The sequence below is a fragment of the Carcharhinus amblyrhynchos genome, chromosome 7, assembly GCF_965287045.1.
Source record: "Carcharhinus amblyrhynchos chromosome 7, sCarAmb.v2.hapA, whole genome shotgun sequence".
NCBI classification, from domain to species: domain Eukaryota; kingdom Metazoa; phylum Chordata; class Chondrichthyes; order Carcharhiniformes; family Carcharhinidae; genus Carcharhinus; species Carcharhinus amblyrhynchos.
Window position 1 is genome coordinate 4575851 of NC_137330.1, and position 17010 is coordinate 4592860.

The 17010-nt window shown below is 41.4% G+C and overlaps 1 long non-coding RNA gene across 1 annotated transcript in view; it reads right to left on the reverse strand.

Moving 5' to 3' along the window:
* LOC145344731 (uncharacterized) overlaps nt 1-17010 on the reverse strand; it is a 41080-nt gene that overhangs the window by 20516 nt on the left and 3554 nt on the right. Inside the window, exons 2-3 of the long non-coding RNA XR_013886968.1 lie at nt 15411-15516; nt 7898-7963 (exon numbers count right to left, since the gene is read on the reverse strand). This is a non-coding gene — a long non-coding RNA (uncharacterized LOC145344731). The remainder of the gene's footprint in view (nt 1-7897; nt 7964-15410; nt 15517-17010) is intronic.

Consider the following 17010-nt stretch of genomic DNA (forward strand, 5'->3'; position numbering starts at 1 on the left):
CAGTGTTCATACGGTTAGCTTAGTTCTGTTTCTGGTCAAGAGTAAAGTCAAGGATGTTGATAGTGGCAAATTCAGTGATGGTTGTGCTAATTGGTGGCACAATCGTTAGCATTGCTGCCTCACAGCGCTAATGACCCAGGTTCAGCCTTGGGTGAAAGTCTGTGTGGAGTTTGCATGTTCTCCCTGCATCTGTGTGGGTGTCCACCAAGTGCTCTGGTTTCCTCCCACAGCCCAAAAATGTGCAGGTTAGGTTGATTGGCCATGCTGAATTGCCCCTTAGTGTCCTAGGATGTGAAGGTTAGGGGGATTAGTAGGGTAAACGTGAGGGGCAAACTTGATGGGCCGAATGGCTTCCTTCTGCACTATGTAGATTCTATGAATGTCAAGGGTAGATTTTTAGGTTATTTCTTGTTGGAGTCGGTAATTGCCTAACAATTGTATGGCACAAATGTTACTTGGCATGTGTCAGCCTGAGCTGGATATTGTCCAGGTCTTGCTGAGTTTGGACATAGGCAGCTTCAATGTCACCAGTGTCATGAACAGGAATATAGAAACTAGGAGTAGGAGTTGCAGGCCTTTTGAACATACTCCAACATTCATTGCCATCATGGCTGATCATCCAACTCAATAAACAACCAGATCCCACATCCCCCCCATATCCATTGTTCCCATTATTGTCAAAAGCTATATTTACCTCCTTTCTGAAAACATTTCATTGTTGTGACCTCAAGTGCTTTCTGTGGTAGATAGTTTCAGAGACTCTCCATTCTCTGAATGAAGAAATTCCTCCTCACCTCAGTCCAAAAATGTTTACTCTTTTTGTTTAGACTATCCCTGGTTCTGGGCTCCTCTACCATCAGGAACATACTTCCTGCATTTACCTGTGTAGTCTTGTTAGAATTTTATAGGTTTCTGAAAGATCCTCCCTCATTCTTCGGTACTTGAGGGAATATAATTGTATCAAACTCAACCTTTCTTCACATCAGCCCCACTGAATATGGTATGAGCATTGTGCAATCAACAGAAAATGGAAAGGAGCAGCTGAAGATAGTTGGAATTATGACAACCCTGCGGAACTCCTGCAATGTTGTCCTGGAGCTAAGATGGTTGACCTCCAACCACCACAACCATGCATCTTTGTGCCAAGAATGACTCTAGCCAGCAGAGAACTTTCCTCTTGATACAATTCCCTGATGCCACATTCAGTCAAATATTGTGTTAATGCTAAGGAAAGTTACTCGCACCTCACCTCTGGAATTCAGCTCTTTTGTTCATGCTTGTTCAAAGGCTGTAATGAGGTCAGGAGTTGAGTGACCTTGGCAGAAGTCAAACTAAGCTTTAATGAGCAGGTGCATGATAGCACAGTTTATGACCACTCTCATCGCTTAACTAGTGATCAAGATTAATTGGACCGGTTGGATTTGTCCTGCTATTTGTGTATTTGACATACCTTGGAAATTTTCCACACTGCTGTAACTGTAACTGGGATAGCTTGCTGAGGGGAGTGGCATGTTTTGGAGCATACGTTTTCAGTACTGTTGCTGAATATTGTCAGGGTCCATAGCCTTTTTACAGTTTTCAGTGCCTTCCGCTCTTGACATCATGTGGAGTGAATCAAATTTGCTGAAGACAGATCTGTGATGCTGGAGATCTCCAGAGGAGGCTGAGTGGATCCTCCTGTTGGCAATTCTGGCTAAAATTGTTGCCCATGCTTCAGCCTCTTTTTTTTGCACTGATGTGCAGGGCTCCTCTATTAGTTAGGATGGGGATATATGTGGAGCCGCCTCCTCCACTGAGTTATTTAATTGTCCAACACCATCATGGTTGAATGTGGCAGCATTGAACAGCTTAGATCTGATCCATAAGACTATTAGACATAGAAGTACAATTAGGCCATTTGGTCCATCGAGTCTGCTCTGCCATACAATCATGGCTGTTTCTTTTCTCCTGCCTTTTCCCTGATCCCCTTATCAATCAAGAACCTATCTTTATCTTAAAAACACTCAATGATCTGGCCTTCACAGCCTTCTGCAACGAGTTCCACAGTTTTACCTCTCTGGCTGAAGAAATTCCTCATCACTGTTTAAAGGATCGTTCCTTAAGCCCAAGTTGTGCCCTCAGGTTCTAGTTTTTCTTGCTAGTGGAAACATCCTCTCCACATCCACTCTATCTAGGCCTCTTAGCATCCTATAAGTTTCAACAAGATTCCTTCCTCATCCTACTAAACTCCAACAAGTATTGACGCAGAGTCCTCAACCGTTCCTCATATGACAAGCTTTTCATTCCAGGGATCATTCTTGTGAACCGCCTCTGGACCCTCTCCAAGGCCAGCACATCCTTCCTTAGACACTAGGCCCAAAACTGCTCACAATTTTCCAAATGGAGTCTGACCAGAGCTTTATACAGCCTCAAAAGTACATCCCTGCTCTTGTATTGCAGCCCTCTCAACATGAATGCTAACATTACATTTGTCTTCCCAACTGCTGATTGAACCTATACATCAACCTTAAGACAATCTTGAACAAGGACCCCCAAATCCCTTTGTGTTTCTCGTTTCCTAAGCAGTTCCCTATTTAGAAAACAGTCTATGCCTCCGTTCTGCCTTCCAAAGTGCATAACCTCACACGTTTTCACATTGTATTCCATCTGCCATTGCTTTACCAACTCTCCTAACCTGTCCAAGTCTTTCTGCAGCCCTCTGCTTCCTCAATACTTGTCCCTCTACATATCTTTGTATCCTCCTTCAAATCATTAATGTATATTGTGAAAAGTTGTGATCCCAACACTGACCCCTGAGGCATACTACTAGTAAGGCCACAATCCTGATAAAGACCCCTTTATCCCCACTTTCTGCCTTCTGCTAGTCAGCCAATCCTTTATCTGTGCCAGGATCTTACCCTTCACACCATGGACACTTAACTTATTTAACAGTCTTGTCAAAGGCCTTCTGGAAATCTAAATAAATCGTGTTTGCTAGTTCTCCTTTATCTAACCTCCTTGCTACCTCCTCAAAGAACTCTAACAGATTTGTGACACATGACCTCCCCTTGACAAAGCTGTGCTGACTCAGTCCTTCTTTATCATGCACTTCCAAGTACACTGTGCTCTCATCTTTAATAATGGACTTTCAAATCTTGCCAATGACAAAAGTCAGACTAGCCATCTATAATTTCCCATCTGCTGCCTTCCTCCCTTCTTAAACAGCGGTGTTACATTCATTATTTTCCAGTCTTCTGATACTGCCCTTGCAGCGAGTGATTCCTGAAAGATCACCAATGCCTCCACAATTTCCTCTGCTATCTCTTTTTGAACCCTGAGGTGTAGTGCATCTGGTCCAGGTGATTTATCCACCTTCAGACATTTCAGTTTCCCCAGAAACTTCTCCTTCATGATGGCATTACACTCACCTGTGACGCCAACTTTCCTGCAGTTCTGGCATCCCACTGGTGTGTTCCACCATTAAGACTCATGCAAAGTAACTGTTCAGTTACTCTGCCACTGCTTTGTTTTCTATTATTGCTTCTCCAGTCATCCAATGGCTATTTTTGCCTCTTCTCTTACCTTTTATATATTGAAATAACTCTTCCCATCTTCTTTTATACTACTAACAAGCTTACACTCATATTTCATCTTCTCTCCCTTACTGCTTTTTTAGTTGTCCTCTGATTTCTTTTAAAGGCTTCCTAATCCTCTGGCTTCCCACGAATCCTTGCCACTTCATATGCTTTTCCCTCATCAGCCACAGAAGCCTCGTCCTCCCCTTAGCATGTTTCTTCCCTCTTGGGATGAATTTCTATTCTGCCTCCCAAATAACTCTCAAACTCCTGCCATTGCTGTGCCACTGTCTTCCCTGCTAGGTTCCCTTTCCAATCAACTCTGGCCAGCTCCTCTCTCTTTTATCTGTAGTTACCTTTATTTAATTTAATACCGTTATATCTGATTCCAGATTCTCCCTCTCAAACTGCAGGGTAAATTCTATCATATTGTGGTCACAGCTCCCTAAGGGTTCCTTCACTAAGTTCCCTAATCAAGTCTGCCTCATTACGCATCACCAAATCCAGAATTGCCTATTCCACAATAGGCACTATTACAAGCTGCTTCAAAAAAAAAACACCTTAGACATTCCACAAATTCCTTTTCTTGGGATCCACTACCTACCTGATTTTCCCAGTCCACTTGCACATTGAAGTCCTCCATGATTATTGTTATATATGCCTTTTCCATCTCCTAACATATTTTCTGCTTCACATCCTGGCTACTGCTAGGGGCCTGTACATAACTCCCATCAGGGTCTCTTTACCTTTGCGATTCCTCAATTCTATCCATAGAGATTGCCTTCTGATCCTATATCACTTCTTGCTATTGATTTAACTTCATTTCTTACAAACAATGCAACCCTGCGCCCTTTGCCCATCTGCCTGTCCTTCCGATAGGACACATACTCTTGGATATTTAGATCCCAGCCTGATCTCCAAGCAGCCACGTCTCTGCTGCCCACAATATCGTACCAACCAATTTCAATGTGTGCAACATTTACCTTGTTCCGTATACTGTGCGCATTTAGGTACAACACCTTCAGTCCCGCATTGACCACCTCCTCTCTCATACTTGTCACCTTTTTTGCTCTGCTTGAGGTTAGATTCCTGCCACCTTCTATACTACTTGGTCTGGAAACTTTACCAATCTCTCCTGAGCTCTCAGCTCCATTAACCTGCACTTCTACCCCATCCTTTAACTTTGATTTTCTAACTTTCTATACAACTGAACCCTCCCCCCAGATCTTTAGCTTAAAGCCCTATCTATAGCCCTAGTTATATGATTCGCTAGGACTCTGGTCCCAGCATGATCAGATGAAGAACGTTCCATCGGAACAGGTCCTCTCTTCCCCAATACTGGTGCCAATATCCCATGAATTCAAACCAATTCCTCCCACACCAATTTTTGAGCCACACATTTACTTCCTTAATTTTATTGACCCTGTGCCAATTAGCTTGTGGCTCTGGTAGTAATCCAGAGATTATTAGCTTTTTGGTTTTTTAATTTCGCTCCCAGCTGTTTGTACTTCCTTAGCAGAACCTTTGTTCCTGTTCTACCTACGTCATTGGTATCTACGTGGACCATGATAACTGGATCTTTACCTTCCCACTCCAAGTTCCTCCGCAGCCCATCTGAGATATCTTGAACACAACCTTCAGGATTCAGGATCTTGATCACAGAGTACAACATCAATGCCCTTAACTATACAATCCAATGGTTGTGTAATTACTTGCTGTTCATGCTATTGGCAAAGAATAATTCCTGTGTTGTAGCCTTACCAAGTTGGCACTTTTTTTTTGAAACAAGTTTGGGTGGTGTTGTCCCTGATATGCTCTCTTTCACTCTTCATTGAAACAGGGTTGGTCCACTAGCTTGGTGGTGATAGTGCGGTGGAGGAGGAGGGGGAGGAGACTTTTTGTCAATCTATGTTGACGATTCCGAGCCACTTTTAGTGGTGGATATTCAGGAAATCCATCCAGAGTACATGCTGCACTCTAGGCACCCTAATTTGTTATTCATCATGGGATTCATTGTGTAGGAGTACTCATTTATCAGCTGAAGGGGTCATATTTGATAATCAGCTGGAGGTTTCCTTGCCCATATGATGCAATGAGACATCCTGGGGTCTAAAGCTGATATTGAACACACTCAGCACAATGTTGTTGTTCCTGTGTACAATTGTGCAGCAAACTCCTGCTGGGTCTATCCTGCCTGTGGGACAGGTGATAACCAGGAATAGTGATACTGGTGATAGGGACATTATCTGCAAGGTATGAATACATCTGTCGGGCTGTTGCTTGACTAGGCTGAGAGACAACTTTCCAAATATTAGCACAAGCCCATAGGTGCTCTGCATATTTTTGCTAACCCTAGCATGGTAAGTGATATAGTCACAATGGAAAATTGCCAGAGAACTACTATAGGAATGATTTCAGTTTAGAGGTGTTCAGCTATTCAGACTGGCTCAAAGATCCTGTTTATTTACTTTCCTCTAGTGCATACACATATGACCTTGTAAAGGTTAAATAAATAACTAAATAGCCCAACAGACTCACTATTGATAAATTATTCCAGTTTATCAGGTTGGGGAGGACACATGAACACTGGCTTATTCTCAGTGTTCTTTGTTAATTTTCTAAGAATTGTAATTTCAACAGCAGGTGTTCGCTGAATCTCTGCCATTGAGGTCCATGTACCTGTTTCTGACTGGGGTGGAACTCAGCATGTAAAGGGTTAGTATCATTACAAGCAACATTTAGCCCATATAATTTCCTGGATTGGTTTCAATCGGCTGAGGCAATCAGGAAAGAACATTAGCTTTTCATTATTGTTTGTGATTTTCTCATTTTTGCTTGTAAAATACATGACTGTAGGTTTGCAAAGTGAGAGGGTGGATGTGTTTATCCATGACACTGACATTTTGCAGCATGGTTTGGCGGGCCATCGGGTCACTTCCTACTTCTACAAAAAACGTAACTGCTTTGTTACATTTTTGGCTGTTTCTCAGGTGTAGGAGATGCTTATCACTTGGTGTAATGCCTTTCTTCCCCTTCGTTGTGAGCAGTGTCCTTGCTCCACGTAGAAGATTGATATCAGGATTCAAAGAGAATCGACATCCTTCCAGGTAAAAGGTGTCATATATAACAGAAATTATTTCAATTTGATAAGAAAATGCAATGTCCAAAGATGTGCATGATGCATGGCAGAAATCTTTTGAATAAGTAATTCATGAGTAACACAAGAAAGCTAATGAGTATTATCATTTAGTATTAGGGAAATTGATAACAGAAAGATGGAGGTTATGCTTTAATTGTGTGGGGCACTGGTACTATTCTACATACAGTATTGATCCACTTATTTAAAAGGGTTAGAAGCAGTTCAGACGGGTTTACTGGACAAATACATGAAATGAATGGGTTGTCCAATGAGAAAAGGTTGGACAATGTTTCCACTGCCGTTTGGAAGAGTAGAAAACAACTTAATTTAAGATTCTTCGGGGCTACTGACAGGGTGGATGCAGAAAGGATGTTAACTTTTGTAATAGAATCTAGAACTGGGGTCACTGTTTCAAAATAAGATGGGATTTTCACAGTAATTTCATTGCAGTGTTAATGTAAGATTACTTGTGACAATCAATAAGTCAAATCAATCCATTAAGGCAGAGTTGTGGAGAAATTTGCTCTCAAAGGATTTTTGGAAATCATTCTTCCAAAGACAGTGGAAGCACTATCTATGAATATTTCAAAGCACAGCTCAATAGATTCTTGACTAACGAATGGGAGAAAAATTATCGGGGGAAGACAGGAATGTGGGATTGAGGCTGCAATCTGATTCGCTATGATTTTATAGAATGATGAAAGCCAAATGGATACAAAATTGGCTTGATATCAGAAAACAGAGGGTGGTTGTCGAGGGTTCTTCTTTTCTAACTGGAGGCCTGTGACCAGCAATGTGCCTCAGGTATCAGTGTTGGGTCCACTGTTATTTGTTATTTATATTCATGATTTGGATAAGGATTTAGGAGGTATGGTTAGTAAGTTTGCAGATGACACCAAGATTGGTGGCTTAGTGGACAGCGAAGAGGGTTATCTAGGACTGCAATGGTATCTTGATCAATTGGGCCAGTGGGCTGACGAATGGCAAATGGAGTTTAATTTAGATAAATGTGGGATGATGCATTTTGGTCGATCAAACCAAGGCAGGACTTAATTAATTTTAGGACATTGTGGAGAATTAAAGAACAAAGAGATCTAAGGGTACATATTCATAGCTCACTGAAAGCAGAGTCACATTCAGACAGCTAATCATTCAGATTTAAAAAGTGAAGTACATGGTTTGAAATTTCTTATTCATCTCTTACCTTTCAGGTGAGTGGGTATTTCTGATAAACCACGTGTGATGTTCATATAATCAAATGGATCATGACCTGAATAAAGGAATTACATTTCATGAAATCAGATGTGTAACATTACATAGTAAAATCTGCAGTGTTTAAACCTTGAATTCACTGTGTTATCCTAACGTACCAAGATCCTGGGCGGCACGGTAGCACAGTGGTTAGTACTGCTGTTTCACAGCTCCAGGGTCCTGGGTTCAATTCCCAGCTCGGGTCACTGTCTGTGTGAAGTTTGCATGTTCTCCTCACATCTTGATTCAGTTGTTAACGTCAAGTACATGGGAATAAACTAAATTTATAATTGAAAAAAACATTTGAGAGAGTAAATAATCACAGAGAACATGCAATAATTATAAAGTAATTAATTTTCTCTGCCCTTAAACGTCCAACAAGTCATTAAATGACTGATTGTCAACATGAACAACTTGTTTCTCACACTTAGTGATTTACAAAGAAATGACGATCATTCAAAGGTGGTAGATGTAATGGGTTTGGAAGATGGCAGCAAAGGAGTTTTGATGAGTTGCTGCAGTGCATCATATATACCTTACTGCTACTGTGCATCACTGGGGAGGGTGTGAATGTTGAAGGCGAAGGATGGGTGGCTTTCAGGCGACTGCTTTACTCTAGATGTTCTCACACTTCGGTAGTTGTTTGAGCTGCACTTATCCAGCAAGTGGAGAGTATTCCATCACACTCCTGAGTTATGCCTTGTAAATAGTGGATTTTGGACAGTTCTTTGGAGAGTCAGGTGAGTTTGTCTCAGAGACCTTCCAGACTCTGACCTGCTCTCATCACTACAGTATTCACGATTGGTTCAGTTCAGTTTCTAGTCAATATAGTTTCCTGTGTAATTCATTGCCTTCCTTCTACATACGTAAAGGTGGAAGGAGTTACCTGTGGTCACTCCTTTTCCCAATCCCACTAAAGCTCTTTTCCTTGTTTTCACTCCATTATCCCTAAATTGTTTCCCTGTCCTTGGTGCAGATACTGAGAAATCCTCCACTATCTTCAACTGTTCAGATTGTTTTGGATAACATTTGCTGAGTTTATTTCTTTCTTTCCTATTTTACTATAACATTCTACAAACATCCAATAATTCCCAGTGAAAGCGTGGAAATTAACTATTGTATTGTGCTGTATTTAATAGGGTAAAATAGACTCCTGTGAGATAACCCTTTCTCTTCCTGACACAAGAACATTTTTGCAGCACAAAAATTAAGGTTTACACCCTACAGCAGTAACGAGAAGCATTGAACTATTGGAAGCGTTGTCTTTCAGATGAAATGTTAAATCGATGGACAATCTGCCTGTTCCAGTGGATGTAAAAGATTTGTGAGAATTTGATGTGTACAAATTGGCCGCTGTCACGACTACCCTTCAGAAGCACTTTGTAGATGATAAGGGGCTTTGAAATGCCTGTTGAGGTGAAAAATGCTATATAAATACAAGTCTTTCTTTTTTTGATGTGAGCATGTAATTGTAGATGCCTCAGTGCAAAATAATTATTGAAGATTAAATTGGGTGATAGGATTGGATACAGAATTACTGAGTACACCAGACATATATTTCAGTCTTTGTCCTTCCAGGTGGTCCACACTTTGCATTTTGGAGATTCTGTCAAGGGAGTCTGAGTGAGTTACTTCAGTGCAACTAGCATAATGGTATATGAGTGTCACTGTGTCAGTGGTAGAGGGAAGGAAATGTTTCCAGTAGCAGACTGCATGCAAATCAAGTGAATAGCTTTATCCTGGATGATGGTGAGCTTCTTAGATACTGTTGGACCTGCACTAATACATGGTAGTAGAGAGTAATATGTCATATTCCTCACTTATGTCTTTTTGATGAGTTGTAGGCTTTGGAAAGTCAAGAAGTGAGCCACTTGCAGCATAATTCCTCTTGTAGCCACAGTTTTACCTTGCCAGACTAATTAAGTTGCTGGTCAATAGTAACCATTGTGGCAGTGAGGAATTTAGCAATGTTACAGCTGCTGAATTTCAAACAAAGCTCATTAAAATTTCTCTTTATGGATATGGTCATTGCCTGGTATTTATGTAGCTTGTATCAGACTGAATATGGTCCAGCTTTTGCTGTCCAAGGAGTTCCATCTTGCGCTGCCCATTGTATAAACTTCTCCCACACTTGCACGATATTCTTGACCACTGAAATTGTTGCATTCTGTTATTGTAAGACCAAGACCTTCCAATCCTTCTACTATCACCATTTCTATTCTGTCCCAATAGAATTTTATCAGCAGGAACAGTTGATAATCAGCAGACTTTGTCAAAAATTCAGTGATTTTAGAGTTTGGATTTGTGAACACAAAATTAGGAAACACATGTTATTTAGTTTCTACCTGGGCCCTTACAATTCCTCTTAGACTTGTAGCACATCACTAAAGTTTCCTGTGAGCCACATTTCAACAACCTTTCAAAATTCCATGAGCATTCAAAGATATCCTAGCTAATTCATGACTTAAGATCATATAACCAGTTTTGCTCCAAATCACTTAACACCTCAAGTTAACAAGAAATTTGACCTCAAATTTCAAATATCAAATTTATTTTGTGGAAGGAATGTCTTTACATGAAGAAGCATTTTCTAATTTCACTCCTGCAAGATATGCCAGAGTGAGTACACCAATACAGTAACTGGCTTTGTCAGTAATGTGTAGAAGACTGTGCACCAAAGAAGCAAAATTGTGTGTTTCCAAACCAGAACCATGGATGAACAAGGATATCCACTGCTTGCTCAAGTCCAGGTCTGAGGCATTCAAGTCAAATGACACTGCCCATACAAGAAATCCATATATGGTCTACGGAAATACATCAAAGATGCCAAAAGACAGTACTGGACCAAGCTAGAGTCCCAGGCTAGCCACACAGGCTTCCATTGACTATGGCAAGGTCTGCAGGACTTAACAGGTTACAATATGCAGGCATGTAGAATTACCAGCAATGTACCCCTCCTTGATGAGCCCATCACATTCTATGCCCATTTTGAGCAGGAAGTCAACAAGAGCATACCTTCCACCCCAGAAGCCTCGCTGAACCAATATCCAAGGTCACCATCACAGACATCAGATCAGCCTTCTGAAAAGCCTCAGGAAGCGACTAGCCCGGATGAACGTTCAAATCTTGCATGGACCAGCTGGAGGGGGCATTCATAGACATTTTTAACATCCCCTTACATCAATCTGAGGGCCTTATCTGCTTCAAGATGAGAACCAAAATTCCTGTACCAAAGAAAAGCCAGGCAGAGTGTCTTAATGACCATCATCCGGAGGCACTGACATCCATCACTATGAAGTGCTCCGAAAGGATTGTCATGGCACAAATCAATTCCTCCCTGCCAGACTGTCTGGATCCACTACAGTTTGACAGGTCCACAGCAGACCATCTACCCAGCCCTACACTCAATCTTGGAACACCAGGATAAGAAAGACACTTGTCAGACTCCAATTTATTGGGTACAGCTTAGCCTTCATCGCCATTACTCCCATAAAACTAGTCTTCAAACTCCATGGGCTCGGCTCCTCCCTCTGCGACTGGATCTTACACTTCCTAACCCACAGACTGCAATCAGTTGGAACAGACAACAATATCTCCTCCATGATTATCCTCAATACTTGTGTCCCACAATGCTTTGTCCTCGGCCCTTTATTATACACCGAAGAATGTGTTGCCAAATTCCCCTCCAACTCAATTTTCAATTTTGCTGATGAAACCACCATGGTGGGTTGGATCTCAAACAATGATCAGACGACTTCAGGAAAGAGATAGCGAATCTGGTGAACTGGCAACGACAATAACCTCTCCCTCAATGTCAACAAAATGAAGAAGATAGTCATTGACTTCAGGAAATGTAAAGGAGAACATGCTCCTGTCTACAATGGGGGTGAAGTGAAAAAGGTCAAGAGCTTCAAGTTTTTAAGTGTCCAGATCACCAACAACCTGTCCTGGCCCCTCCATGCCAGCGCTATAGTTATGAAGGCTCACCAATGCCTCTACTTTCACAAGAGGCGAAGGAAATTTAGCATGTTAGCTATGACTCCCACCAATTTTTATGGAAGCACCACGGAAAGCATCCCATCTGGTTGTATCACAACTTAGTATGGCTCTTGCTCTGTCCAAGAGCGCAGGAAACTACAAAGTGTCATGAACAAAGCCCAGTCAATCATGCAAACCAGCCTCCCATCCATTGACTCTGTCTACACCTCCTGTTACCTCCGAAAAGCAGCCAGGACCCCACACACCCCGGACATAATCTCTTCCATTTTCTTCTGTAGGAAAAGGATACAAAAGTCCGAGGTCATGTATCAACCAAACGACTTCTTCCCTGCTGCTATTAGATTTTCAAATGGACCTAGCTTGTATTAAATTGATCTTTCTCTACACCCTAGCTACGACTGTAACATTGCATTCTGCATCCTCTCCTTTCCTTCTCTATGAACAGTATGCAGTATATTGCATGCAAGAAACATTTTTTTTACTGTAAACTAATACATGTGACAATAATAAATCAAATCAAAATCTAATTTTGACTACAACCACTACCACACATCCACCCTACAGCACCAAATCCTAGACCCAACCTCATACCAGCATGTGTTTCTCTATCTGCCACGTAATGTTCTAAATAGCATTGAATACGATCACAATTTATATAATCAACTCTCAAAACATAATCCTTGCAGGCCAGGTATAATTTCACTAAATATACACTGCATTGCCACTAAAGACAAGAGACCCTTCCTAAGACGTGAAGCACAATTGTTAACAGCATGATCATGTAATCATATGAACTAGGAGCAGCAGTTAAGGCCATTCAGCTCATGAAGCCAGTACTCCCATCCACTGAGATAATGGATGACCTGACTGTGGCCTTAACTCTAGGAACTGTCTGTACAGGAGCTTGTTAGCTCCGAAAACACTGTCTATCTCTTAGTGTCTTTGTTCACTGAATACAAGGGCCAACATTATTTTTGTACACAATTGGTAAATTCACATGATTTACTGACATCTCTTTGCATATTTCCATCACAATCAGAGGCCACAGTGGCATAGTGGTAGCACTGCTGCCTCATAGCACCAGGGACCTGGGTTCTATTCCTTGCTTGGGTCACTTTTGGTATGGATTTTGCACATTCTCCCAGTGTCTGCGTGGGTTTCCTTCAGGTGCTCTGGTTTCCTTCCACAGTCTGAAAGACATGCTAGTTAGCTACATTGACCTGAACAGGTGCCGGTGTGGCAACTAGGGGAATTTCTCAGTAACATCATTGCAGTGTTAACGTAAGCTTTTCTTGTGAGTAATAAGTAAACTTTACTATAGTCTGTCATCAGCAAATTTAGACGTGTGGCTTTTTATTTCATGGCGACGGCATGGTGGCACAGTGATAAGCCATGCTGCCTCACAGCACCAGGGACCCAGGTTCAATTCCAGCCTTGGGTAACTGTGTGGAATTTGCATGTTCTCCCTGTGTCTGTGTGGGTTTCCTCCAGGTGTTCCTGTCCTCCTACAATCTAAAGTTGTGTGGATTAGGTTGATTGGCCATGCTAAATTGCCCCTTAGTGTCAGAAGGCCTAGTTGGGTAAACGTGGGGCTATGGGGATAAGGCCTGGCTGTGAATGTGGTTGATACAGACCTGATGGGCTGAATGGCCTCCTTCTGCACTGTAGGGATTCTAGAATTCTAAATTAGGTCATCAATAAATATGGTTAATAGTTGAGAGCCTAACGCAGATCCTTCTGGAACATGGCAAGTTGCATCCTGCAAGTAACCTAAATATTTACATATTCCCCATCTCCTGATACTCTGTCAATTTCATAATAAGACCAATAATTTGCCTTCATTCCATGATTGAAACTTTAGGGAAGTCTGTCCAAATGCCTTCTGGATGTCCACATTTCTGCAAGCTAAGTCAGATTGTGGGGCACTGACAACTGAGGGAAAGTTTGGGGTGTGAGGTGGAACTGAAATTCTGTGTGATGCAATGGGCATATTTTGGTTAACCAAATATCCAAATCAGTAAATTGGATGATCAGTTAAAATGCAACTCTTTAATGGAATGCTGTGTAAAAATGAACAGAATCACAAAAAAAAACACTTAAACATGTTATGATGTGGAGGTTGCTCCATTTTGAGATGTAACGTTGAATTCCCCAAAGGTGACTACCTCAGTTTGTAATCTGTTAAAAGTGTCTGAGAAGGTGAACTGTCCTTCGGTAACGTTTAGTGGGTAACTAACAGAAATACCTGACATTCTTAAAATGAGCACTTAATTTATTTAACTAATTGGGAACCTCAAACAAATAAAATAAGATTCTACTGGAATCTTATTTAAATAAATAAAATACTTATTCATTAACCAAACAATTGTAACAACAGAACTCAATCACACTCAAAATACAACCGGGTTTTGTGGCTGGCAGTGGTGAGAGCTGCTCTCTCCCTTTTGAGGCTTGATGTGGCAGTTCTTCTGTTTTCTCCCCGCAATCTCTTTTACACCTGTGACAACCTATCATTTTTTCCTCGAATAGATTTGGTCTGACATTCAGGCCCTGTAGTTCTTGATGGCTGAGCGTCTGCTTTAAATTGATTGGCTATATTAAAAAACACATTGTCCTGTCAAGAATGCTGCTCGACTTTTCAATACAAATGTTTCAGCTTGGATTCCCTATGTACATTGCATTTTAAAACTCCAGTCACAGAAAAACACCAGCTTTTAAAGGGACCACACAATGTTTATCCCCTCCAGCATTTTTACAATTTTCACATCTTTACCAACATGAAGTTCCAACTTGACAAATTCAGCTTTGCAACAAACAACAAAGCAAAATATGATGACACAACATGAAAGATTAAGAACACAACTCAGTCCCTGCAGTGCCCACCAGATAAAGAAAGCCTCGATGTTGCTAACAGACATCACGTTTTCTTTTTCCAAGATCACCAATAAACATAGCCACAGAAGATGGGTAAACAGTCAGTGACAACCACTCAACCTCCCACAGCCTATATCTATTAATGGCCAGCTTCACAAAGCTCAGAAGTAGGAACATGTGGAGGTCCTGCCACCTTCCTGCTCTCCTTTGTAATAGGTATCAAGAGCAATCAAAAATTAAAGTTACAGATTTCTCAGGAAACTTAAAAGGGTGCTGTTTTGGATAATTTACATACATGTGTTCTCATGTACAACACAAGGCTGTAAAAGATGCAAGCATCTTGTAAGTCTGAATTAACAAAACGTATGATTGTATGGGATTCATGTCTACATAACACCCTCCACCCAAGGTCACTGATGTAAGGGATAGGACTCTAGCATAAAGAGCAATCCACTGGGGACTTTAGCCTGCCAGATGGCAACAAGATTGCCCATCCACTGGGTGAAGACAGAGAGGTGAAAGTTATGCAGTGGTAACTCATAGGCAAAAGAATACAAAGGACATTTCCACGAAGTGATACACATTGTACATACCTTTCTCCCTCTGGGATTTGAGGCTGATGTGAAATTTTGTGTATTGCACGACATGTGCTTATGTCCCTACTTCCAATCATGCTTTCGGTTAGCGAACTTTAATTTGCTGAATGTACAAATGGAAAAGCAATTTAGTTTCAAATTCTGCAAATTTTGCTGATACCATTCACCAGCATTACGTTATAATCATATAAAACGTTATCACCTGTTTTTTTTTCAGTGACACTAATATAATCAGAATAAATTAGCTTTTGAAGAGATTGAATAGACTGGGTCTGTACTCATTAGAGTTTAGAAGGCTGAGGAGGGATCTTATAGAGACTTACAAGATAATGAAAGGGCTAGATGGGGTAGAAGTAGAGAGATTCTTCCCACTTAGAAAGGATAGCAGAACTAGAGGTCACAGTCTCAAAATAAGCTGGGGAGAGGGGTGGGGGGTGCAGTTTAGAATGGAGTTGAGGAGGAACTTCTCTGCCCATTAAAGTGGTGGAGGCTACCTCGCTGAATATATTTAAGTTACGGGTAGATAGACTTCTGATAGCCAAGGAAATTAAGGATTATGGGGAGAAAGCAGGAAAGTGGAACTGATCCACTTTAGATCAGCCACAATCTTATTGAATAGCAGGGCAGGCTCAAAGGGCTAGATGGCCTACTTCTGTTCCTATTTCTTAGGTTAAATTAAACAACAATATTTATTTGGCTCTGAGAACGTCGTGGTGCAGAACAAAGGAAGCAGAAAGAGGACTGATGGAAAACTAGATTAATGAAGTGAGTTTTGGAGGGTTCTAAATGAGCATTGGAAGCTGCAGAATAAATGTCAATGACTTCTGTCCAATGTTTAATTGCAGACAGATAACGATGACCAAAGACAAGACTCGAGACAAACAGCATGACAAAAAGTAGAGATAAAAATAATTCACTCGAACAAAGCTTCTACAGGGCTGAAACATAAACTCTGTTTCTCATTCTACATATTCTGCCAGATATGCTGAGTATTTCCAAGAATTTTTGATTTTAGTTTATATAAACATTGCTAAGAGACAGGAAGGGACTGTTGCTTCTCTGGTTTGAGAACTTTCCAGGAAACACTGACTGATTTTTCAAATCCCACCTAGTATAACCAGAGCCTAATCACGCTGATGTCATCCTCCATAAGTTACGTACCACCTAATCTCACTGACCCCATTCTCCGCAATTTACACACGGTCTGATCTCACCAACTCCATCCTCCCCGAGTTACATAGGAACATAAGAAATAGGAGCAGGAGTAGGCCATCTGGCCCTTCGAGCCTGCCCCGCCATTCAATAAGATCATGGCTGATCTGTCGTGGCTCAGTTCCACTTTCCGGCCCTCTCCCCATAACCCTTAATCCCCTCTCTTATCAAAAACCCATCAACCCGCTTCTTGAAAATATTTAGCGAGGCAGCCTCCACCACTTCAACGGGTAGAGAATTCCAGAGATTCACCACCCTTTGAGTGAAGAAGTTCCTCCTCAACTCCGTTCTAAAACGCCCCCCCTTTATCTTGAGGCTGTGCCCCTAGTCCTACTGTCTTTTTTGAGCAGGAAGAGTCTCTCCACCTCTATCCTATCCATCCCAT